The following is an 8,489-nucleotide window of genomic DNA, read 5'->3' on the forward strand; positions in this document are numbered from 1 at the left end:
CCTTTTATCTTACCATGGGAAAGGGACATGTCTTCCCCACCCCCCCATCAGTTTATTTAAGATATAGCAAACGCTGAATAAGCATTCACTTATGTCATTTCTCATTATTTGGACCTGAATAGACTAATTCTAAAATAATATCTCCCCACCCTATCACACACACTCATATTATGAGTTTATAATTTGTTACAGAACCAGATACAGCTGTGAATTTTTTTTTCTTGATAAAAAAAGAAAAATTAAGTAATCTGTTTACCCAACGTGGGGCTCAAATTCATGACCTCGAGATTAAGAGGTGCATGCCCTCTGACTGAACCAGACAGGAGCCCCGAAAAAAAATTTTTTAAGAATGATACAATTACTGAAAGGTGTAAAAATAAAACAGCATTTTTCTTTCTGTACCATTTGAGAGAGTCAGTGGACGTGCTGCCTACCACACCCCAAACACTTGAGTGTATATATCCTACAGGCAAGGACACTTTCCCCTGTAACTACAAGGTAACTGACAAAAATCACAAAATTGACATTGATAGATTTCTACTAACAGTCTTCAGACTCAAGTCTCTCCCATTGTCCAGAGGATCCAGAGGATCCAGTTGAGAACCACTTGGTTCATTGTAGTCTCGTTCAAGTTTAGAACAGTTCCTCAATCTTTCCTTCACTTTCGTGATGTTTTGAGATACTTTTGAAGATTGTGGGCTAGTTTATTTTGCAAACTATCCCTCAGTTTGCCTTTGTCTGATTGTTTTTTCGTGATTAGCCTCAGGTTATGAAACTGTGACAGGACTGTCACAGAAGTGAGGTTTTGTTTCTCTCACTGCATTTTATTCACCCCTTTATTGATGATATTTACTTTGATCACTTGATTAAGGCAGTGTCTGCCAGACCTCCCCACTGCAAAGTTACTCTCTCCTCCCATGTAAACTAGTATTTTGTGCAGAGATGCTTTAAAAATATGTAGATACCTATTCCTCATCCCCTTCCAAGCTACTCATTTCTTTATATCTGTATGGACTCACAGTTTCCTGTTATCCAAGGGGTCACAATCTGTTACTAGTCTCTCACTCACTGGGTTATAATGTTACCCTCAAATTAATCTCTTGCTAACTGGGTGATCAAATTGTGAAAACAGGCTTTTGTGACCTTCTTATCCTCAGCCTGTGAGCACTTTCTTCCTTTCTGGTACAAAATATTCCACACTCCTCTTAAACTTTTCCTGCCTCAGCCCTGTAAGGAGCCATTTCTCCAAGGATCCCTGGTTCCTTTCAGTGGAAAGGGATATGTAGAAGCCAAAACATAGGGGCGAGGTGTACTCATTGCTTTGGGGCTATCATCGTTCTCAAGCCATCTCAGTAGACGGAGCTAGGAAATATATGAGGAAGTATGCATACAGTTGACCCTTGAACAACATTGGTTTGAACTTCCCAGGTCCACTTACACACAGTTTTGTTTTTTAAGAGTGGGCAGCAAAAGCCAAAGGGCATTTATTTACAGCTGCCCACACCAGTTCCAAGACCAAATTGAAGACAACTGGTGGAAAGGTCACACCTGCTGCCTGTGAGCACGCTGGGAGACCCCGCAGTGGCCATGAGCAACCCCCAGAAACCCCGGACCCACCCCTTCAAGTCCTCCATGATCTGGATTCCCTCTTGGTGCTAAGGTGGCTGGGACTGTTTCTATTGCCCTGGTGCCTTTGAAGCAAGAGACCAAACCAAGGTGCCAACATTACAGCACCATGCAGAGCAGAGGTAAGCAGACTTAGCCAATCGTCAGAATCACCTGAGAGGATTTCATAAAACAGGGACTCCCAGGTTTGTCCTCAAAGACTGGTCACGGCAATCCCAAAGACAGAGCTTTGGGATTTGCAAGTTTTGTTTGTTTTTTTAATTTTTTTTTTTAACATTTATTTATTTTTGAGACAGAGAGAGAGCATGAACAGGGGAGGGTCAGAGAAAGAGGGAGACACAGAATCCGAAACAGGCTCCAGGCTCCGAGCTGTCAGCACAGAGCCCGACATGGGGCTCGAACCCACGGACCGCGAGATCATGACCTGAGCCGACGTCGGACGCTTAACCGACTGAGCCACCCAGGCGCCCCGGGATTTGCAAGTTTTTGAAGCTCCCTGAGTGATTCCAGTAGGGGAAGGTGCCCTGTTGTAGCATAAACCAGAATTTTCCAAAGCATAGCTAAAGAAGATGTACTATCATTAAAGCTGAACTAGGAATAATATTTCAAAGTATTATATTCTGGAAGCAGAGGGACCTTATGAGACATCTAGTCCTAGATGTACAGCTACACCCCAACACAAAGGCCAAACACATTCTGTGGACAAAGAGCATGCAATCTGTACAGTGCCTAGCTCAGGGGAAGTTTCTTAATTTAGATTTGGCAAATAGCAGAGGGAAGACAGGAAAATTAAAGATTTCTGGGCTCAAATAAGTTTGAAAAATGCTGAACACGGGGCGCTGGGGTGGCTCAGTTGGTTAAGCATCTGACTCTTGGTTTCAGCTCAGGTCATGATCTCAAAGCTTGCAAGCCACGTTGGGCTCTGCATTGACAGTGTGAAACCTGCTTGGAATTCTCTCTCTCTCTCTCTCTCTCTCTCTCTCTCTCTCTGCCCCCTCCCACTCACACACATGTGCGCACACTCTCTCTCTCTCTAACTTAAAAAAAAAAAAAAGCCAAACACTTTAACTCCCCCACAGAGGTGATGCCTATTAGCATAGCAAAGGCTCTGACAAGCCTTCTCATAAAGGAATCTCTTAAGTTTTATTTAACCCAGCAAAGCTCAAACTTAACCATCTAGAGCAATTCATGATGGTTGCCCACCCAGTGACCTTTTGCCAAAGTCTTCCTCCTTACTAACGGATCTGTGATTTTGTTCCAGTACCTACCCCACGTTATTATGTAGTCCTGTGCTTTAGGGTAGGTGAAACTCATCCCCAGCCAAAAAGAGAAATTTATGATTGGTCCGAACCAGTCACGGTCCCATTCCCCTTGTTGGTGGTCAGTTTCTACTTGGATACATAAAACAAGGCTGGCCATTGGGACTTATCTGGAAGCTCCTAGCAGGCTTCTGGGAAAGCTGTTTCTTAATGATAAAAAGGGATGCTCAGAATGAAAGGATCTTCTTCACCCCCAAACGTTGTCTTAACTGTGAGTGATGCTTGGAATGGCTACGGCCATTGGGAGCCCGTCAAGGAATCTGAGCCAACGTGGTGAGGATGCCAATTTAGAAAAGGAACAAAATGACAGGGACTCTTTGATGATTTTGTTTAGCTGCTAAATATTTCAGAACTTCTCATTGAGATAGAGAGCCCCATATTGTTATTTTAACCAGGTGAACTGGATTTTTTTTTTTATTTAAAAAAAAATTTTTTTTAACGTTTATTTGAGACAGAGAGAGACAGAGCATGAACGGGGGAGGGTCAGAGAGAGGGAGACACAGAATCCGAAACAGGCTCCAGGCTCTGAGCTGCCAGCCCAGAGCCCGGCGCGGGACTCGAACTCACAGACCGCGAGATCATGACCTGAGCCAAAGTCGGCCGCTCAACCGACTGAGCCACCCAGGCGCCCCAAGGTGAACTGGATTTTAAATTATTTTCAGCTCCAAAATGGAGCATCTTTTGATGTACAAAACAACTGTTTTTCGAAACGTTAGTGTAAGCAACACGATTTGGGAAAACACTGATCTAGAGCTTTCTTTTGTATGATAGACGAGGCCTCAGAATAGCTTTCTGAGGCCCAGAAAGGTTTCCGCGGTCATCAAAGCCCACACAACTGATTAGTAAGACAGTGGGCATTGGAACCTTGATATCCTGGTTCCTAAAGAGACCAAAACAGGACCCTGCTCCTCTCCTTACACAGAACTGAAATGACCAACAGAGCACTTCATGCTCACCTCTTCTTGCTCGTCGGGAGATGGAGCTAAAGAACAATGGAGACATTTCCATTTAATGATCCTTCTTCATCTTGGGGAACTAAAAGATGAACTTCTTCATTTTGGGGAACTAAGTCAAAAGGACGCTTCTATTCCTTTCTCAAAAATGACTAACAAACAAACAAAAAAACCCCACCAAAAACAAAAACCTCAAACCCAATTTTCTGGCTCCAAGCATCATTTGTACCATCTATTATTAGGTAAACGGAAGGGAGAGCAAAATTATACTATGGAACTGAAAATTGAATTGCCCATCATTCACAAGTCCACTAACTTAACCTAACAACATAATCTCTTGTTACTTCCTCTGGATGAGGTCATGGTAATTTGCTATATTTATAATGGGGTTTTGATCTAGATGAAATGTACTTCTATTTTTACAGTGCCACACCTTCGAAGAGAGAGCTTTTTTCCTTCCTGTGATGCATTCATGAGCAAATGTGTCATCACAGATCATTACTCTAGACCTGGTGAATATGTGAATTCTTTCCTACCTTTTCTGCTCTACATCTGATTTTTAGATAGAGGCAAACCAAAAGCAAGGCAGCAAAAACATATTCTCCCCAAACGTCTCACAGTTTACCTAAAAAAAAGGGTGGGGTGGGGAGAGATATGTGGCCTAACTGTAGAAAGATCTAACTTTGTGAGACCACCATATATAGACATTTAAACAAAGAAAATTCTGCCAGGTCTTCTGCAAATCCCACGAAACAGTGGGTCACAGTTTTCCATTAACACAGAACATGTCTTTTGAATTGGGTCCTCATCCGTGAAATAAAAATTGTATCTCTTTGGAAAAATACTAAACTCTGGGATTTCCAACGTCGTTTGAGGAAGGCTAAGCCTCAGTGATCCAGACCAAATTTTTTAATGGAATTACCCCCTTTACCAGAGACAAACATAAAACAAACGAATATTTCTCTTTAAAATGAGAAACTGCTCTTCCCTCTTTTGCTTCCCTCTAATTCCTTATTCCCAAATTGTGGTTAGTTGGTTTTGGTCACGAATAACCTATTGGATCTTCAATTTCCTCTTCTGTAATGTGAGGATAACAATTCTCCTCACAGAGGATTAGTGTAAGGATTAAATGAAATAATACCGGCAAAAATGTCTAGCCCAGTATTAGACACATAATAAATACATAACAAATGTCAGTATTTTTCTCTTCTTTTTTAAGTTTATTTATTTTTGAGAGAGAGGGAGTGAGCAGGAGAGGGGCAGAGAGAGAGAGAATCCCAAGCAGGCCCCACACTGTCAGTGTGGAGCCTGACTTGGGGTTCAAACTCAAGAACTGTGAGATCGTAACCTGAGCCAAAATCAAGAGTCAGACACTTAACCGACTGAGGGGCCCAGGCTCCCCTCTCCTCTACTTTAGATTGTCTTCTGCTTGTATGAGTCTGAGACAATGGCACGGAGACCACAGAGTCTCGGTGTCCTTCCTGGGAACACCCGACAACTGAACATGTAGAATTTTAACTTCAAAGCTAACAGGGCACAAAGGAACTGCTATTGAAGACAGGCACGCAGAAAGACTCAGTGGTACTGAAGACTATCGATGATCTTGGTCACCTCATAAGAAATCGGTAGCAATTATAAGAATATGTTTTAATATTGACTATCAAATAAAAATGTTATACGTGATAAAGGTAGTATCTCAAATCGATAGGAAAAGATACACATTTTACTAACTGGGCATCCATACAGAAGAAAGTAAAATTAGAAGCGTTGCTCACACCATCGACCAGAAATAAAAGCCAAATGGACGCAACACTGAAATGTACAAAATGAAAGCACAGAAACACTAGAAGAAAACATAGGTTGATCGTTCCATAACCTGCAGTTGGGATAAAGTTCCCTCACAAGGACTCAAAATCCAGAAGTGAGGGGGGGGGGGGTGGAGAGGCACAAAAGATTGATAAATTTGACTACATTTGACTACATAATGCCTTCTGGTGGACAAAAAAAAAAAAATGTAAATAACAAATGACAAAGTGGGAAAAAAATTTGCACCCAAAAGACAGGAAAAAAGGGCAAATTGTTCTTAAATGTATAAAAACCACACATAATGGGGCGCCTGGGTGGCGCAGTCGGTTAAGCGTCCGACTTCAGCCAGGTCACGATCTCGCGGTCCGTGAGTTCGAGCCCTGCGTCAGGCTCTGGGCTGATGGCTCGGAGCCTGGAGCCTGTTTCCGATTCTGTGTCTCCCTCTCTCTCTGCCCCTCCCCCGTTCATGCTCTGTCTCTCTCTGTCCCAAAAATAAATTAAAAAAACGTTGAAAAAAAAATTTTTTTTTTAAAAATAAAATAAAATAAAATAAATAAAAATAAAAAAACCACACATAAAGGAAATGCAAAAGTAAAACGTCACTGAAATACTATTTCTTGTCTATTATATTGGCAAAAATTCAAGCATTTCACAGCATGCTTTGTTGGCCAGGCTGTAGAGAAACAAGCTCTCTCTTCTGTTGCTGGTGGGAATGGAAAATAATAGAGCCTCTATGAAGGGGAATTTGTCAAAATCTAGCAAAATTACATTAGTACTTACTTTCGATCCAATAATCCCACTTTCAGGAATCAAACCCAAAGGTAAATGGCAAAAGTATAATTTGACACATGCACAAGGTTTATGAACTGTTTATTACTCACAAGCCTTCTGACAACAAATGTGTGGCTTTTTTCCTCCACACCAACCAATTTTCCAACTCTCTAAATGCTAACTGGTTATCATTCAATTCAATTCAATTCAATTCAATTCAATTCAATTCTGACACTATCTGGAGTTAGCGCAGACCCCACAGGTTTAGGGCTCAGTCCCACAATACTGTCCCCCACTTCAGATGCTAATCGTAAGTTCTAGGCCACCAGTACTTCTGACTGACCAGCTATACACTACAGATTCCCAGGCACAGAAGCTTCAGTCCCGGTGGAGTTGGGTTGCAATATTCTGGCACATGGATGCATTCACCAATCCAGAAGCTCCCTGAGCACCATCTATTAGGGGTTTTTATTGAGGTTCCATTAAGTGGGCGTGACTAAGTCAGTGGCCATTGGTGATTAACTCATTCTCCAGCCCCTCCCTCTCCTGAGTTGGGGCCCAAAGTTCCACGCACCTGGTTGGTTCCTATGGCAACCAGCTGCCGTCCTAAAGCTATCTGAGGGCCCACCAAGAGTCACCTCATCAGCATAAACTCCGATATGGCTGAAAGGGGTTTATTATAAATAACAAAAGACACTCCTCTCACACCTATCACTCAGGATATTCCAAGGGTTTCAGCAGCTCTTGGTTCAGAAACCTGAGACAAAGACCAAACATTATAATAAACGATGCTCCTATCACCCTTCTCGATCAAGAAAGGACAAGTGGTTTGGGAGCTCTGTGCCGGGTATCAGGATGCCTACCAAATATATATTTCTTTTTTTTAAAGATTTGAGAGAGAGAGAGAGAGAGAGAGAGAGAGAGAGAGAGAGCGCGCGCGCGCATGCACACGCGAGCACAAGCACATACATGTGCACCTGTGGGGGAGGGGCAAAGAGAGAATCGCAAGCAGGCTCTACGTGAATCACGTGAATCATGGAATCCATGACCTGAGCCGGAATCAAGAGTCAGGACACTTAACTGACTGAGCCACTCAGACACCCTTGTATATTTCGTATTATATCACAACATCACAACGACTCATTGCAGTACCATCTGCAATATATCACTCACTTGTGCGCACTCTCTCTCTCTCAAAAAAATAAAATCAAACACAGACATTTGAGCGCATATATCATCAGGATAAATCCCAATGACAAGAAGAACTGCAAATAAAATTTAAATTGCTTTCAGGGGTGCCTGGGTGGCTCAGTCGGATAGGCGTCTGACTTCGGCTCAGGTCATGATTTCACGGGTTCTGAGTTCGAGCCCCGCATCGGGTTCTGTGTCTCCCTCTCTCTCTCTGCCTCTCCCCCACTCTCACTCTGTCTCACTCTGTCTCTCAAAAATAAATAAATGTAATAAAAAAATTAAAAAAAAATTAAAATTGCTTTCAGTAGCCCTATTGTTAGTCACAGTATTAGTATAGCCACTTTGAAAGTATAATACACATTGTGTAGGATAAAGCATGTAAACTAATTATGTTAATATGACTGCCCTAAGACTCTCAGCATGAAAGAGACATAAACATAAAATCAAGAAGTTCAGTAAAAGCCTTGTGTTCTTACATCTAAATTGGAAACAAAAGCACGCACTCGTATCTTTCTCTTAAAAAAAGAAACAAGGGGCGCCTGGGTGGCTCAGTCGGTTAAGCGTCTGACTTCGGCTCGGGTCACGATCTCGCGGTCCATGAGTTCGAGCCCCGCGTCAGGCTCTGGGCTGATGGCTCAGAGCCTGGAGCCTGCTTCCGATTCTGTGTCTCCCTCTCTCTCTGCCCCTCCCCAGTTCATGCTCTGTCTCTCGCTGTCCCAAAAATGAATAAACGTTAAAAAAAATTAAAAAAAAAAAAAAAAGAAAGAAAGAAAAGTGCATTTCCTATCTTTTTCCACTGAAAAGACCTGGAGACCATAACCAT

The sequence above is a fragment of the Panthera leo genome, chromosome D1, assembly GCF_018350215.1.
Source record: "Panthera leo isolate Ple1 chromosome D1, P.leo_Ple1_pat1.1, whole genome shotgun sequence".
NCBI lineage: Eukaryota > Metazoa > Chordata > Mammalia > Carnivora > Felidae > Panthera > Panthera leo.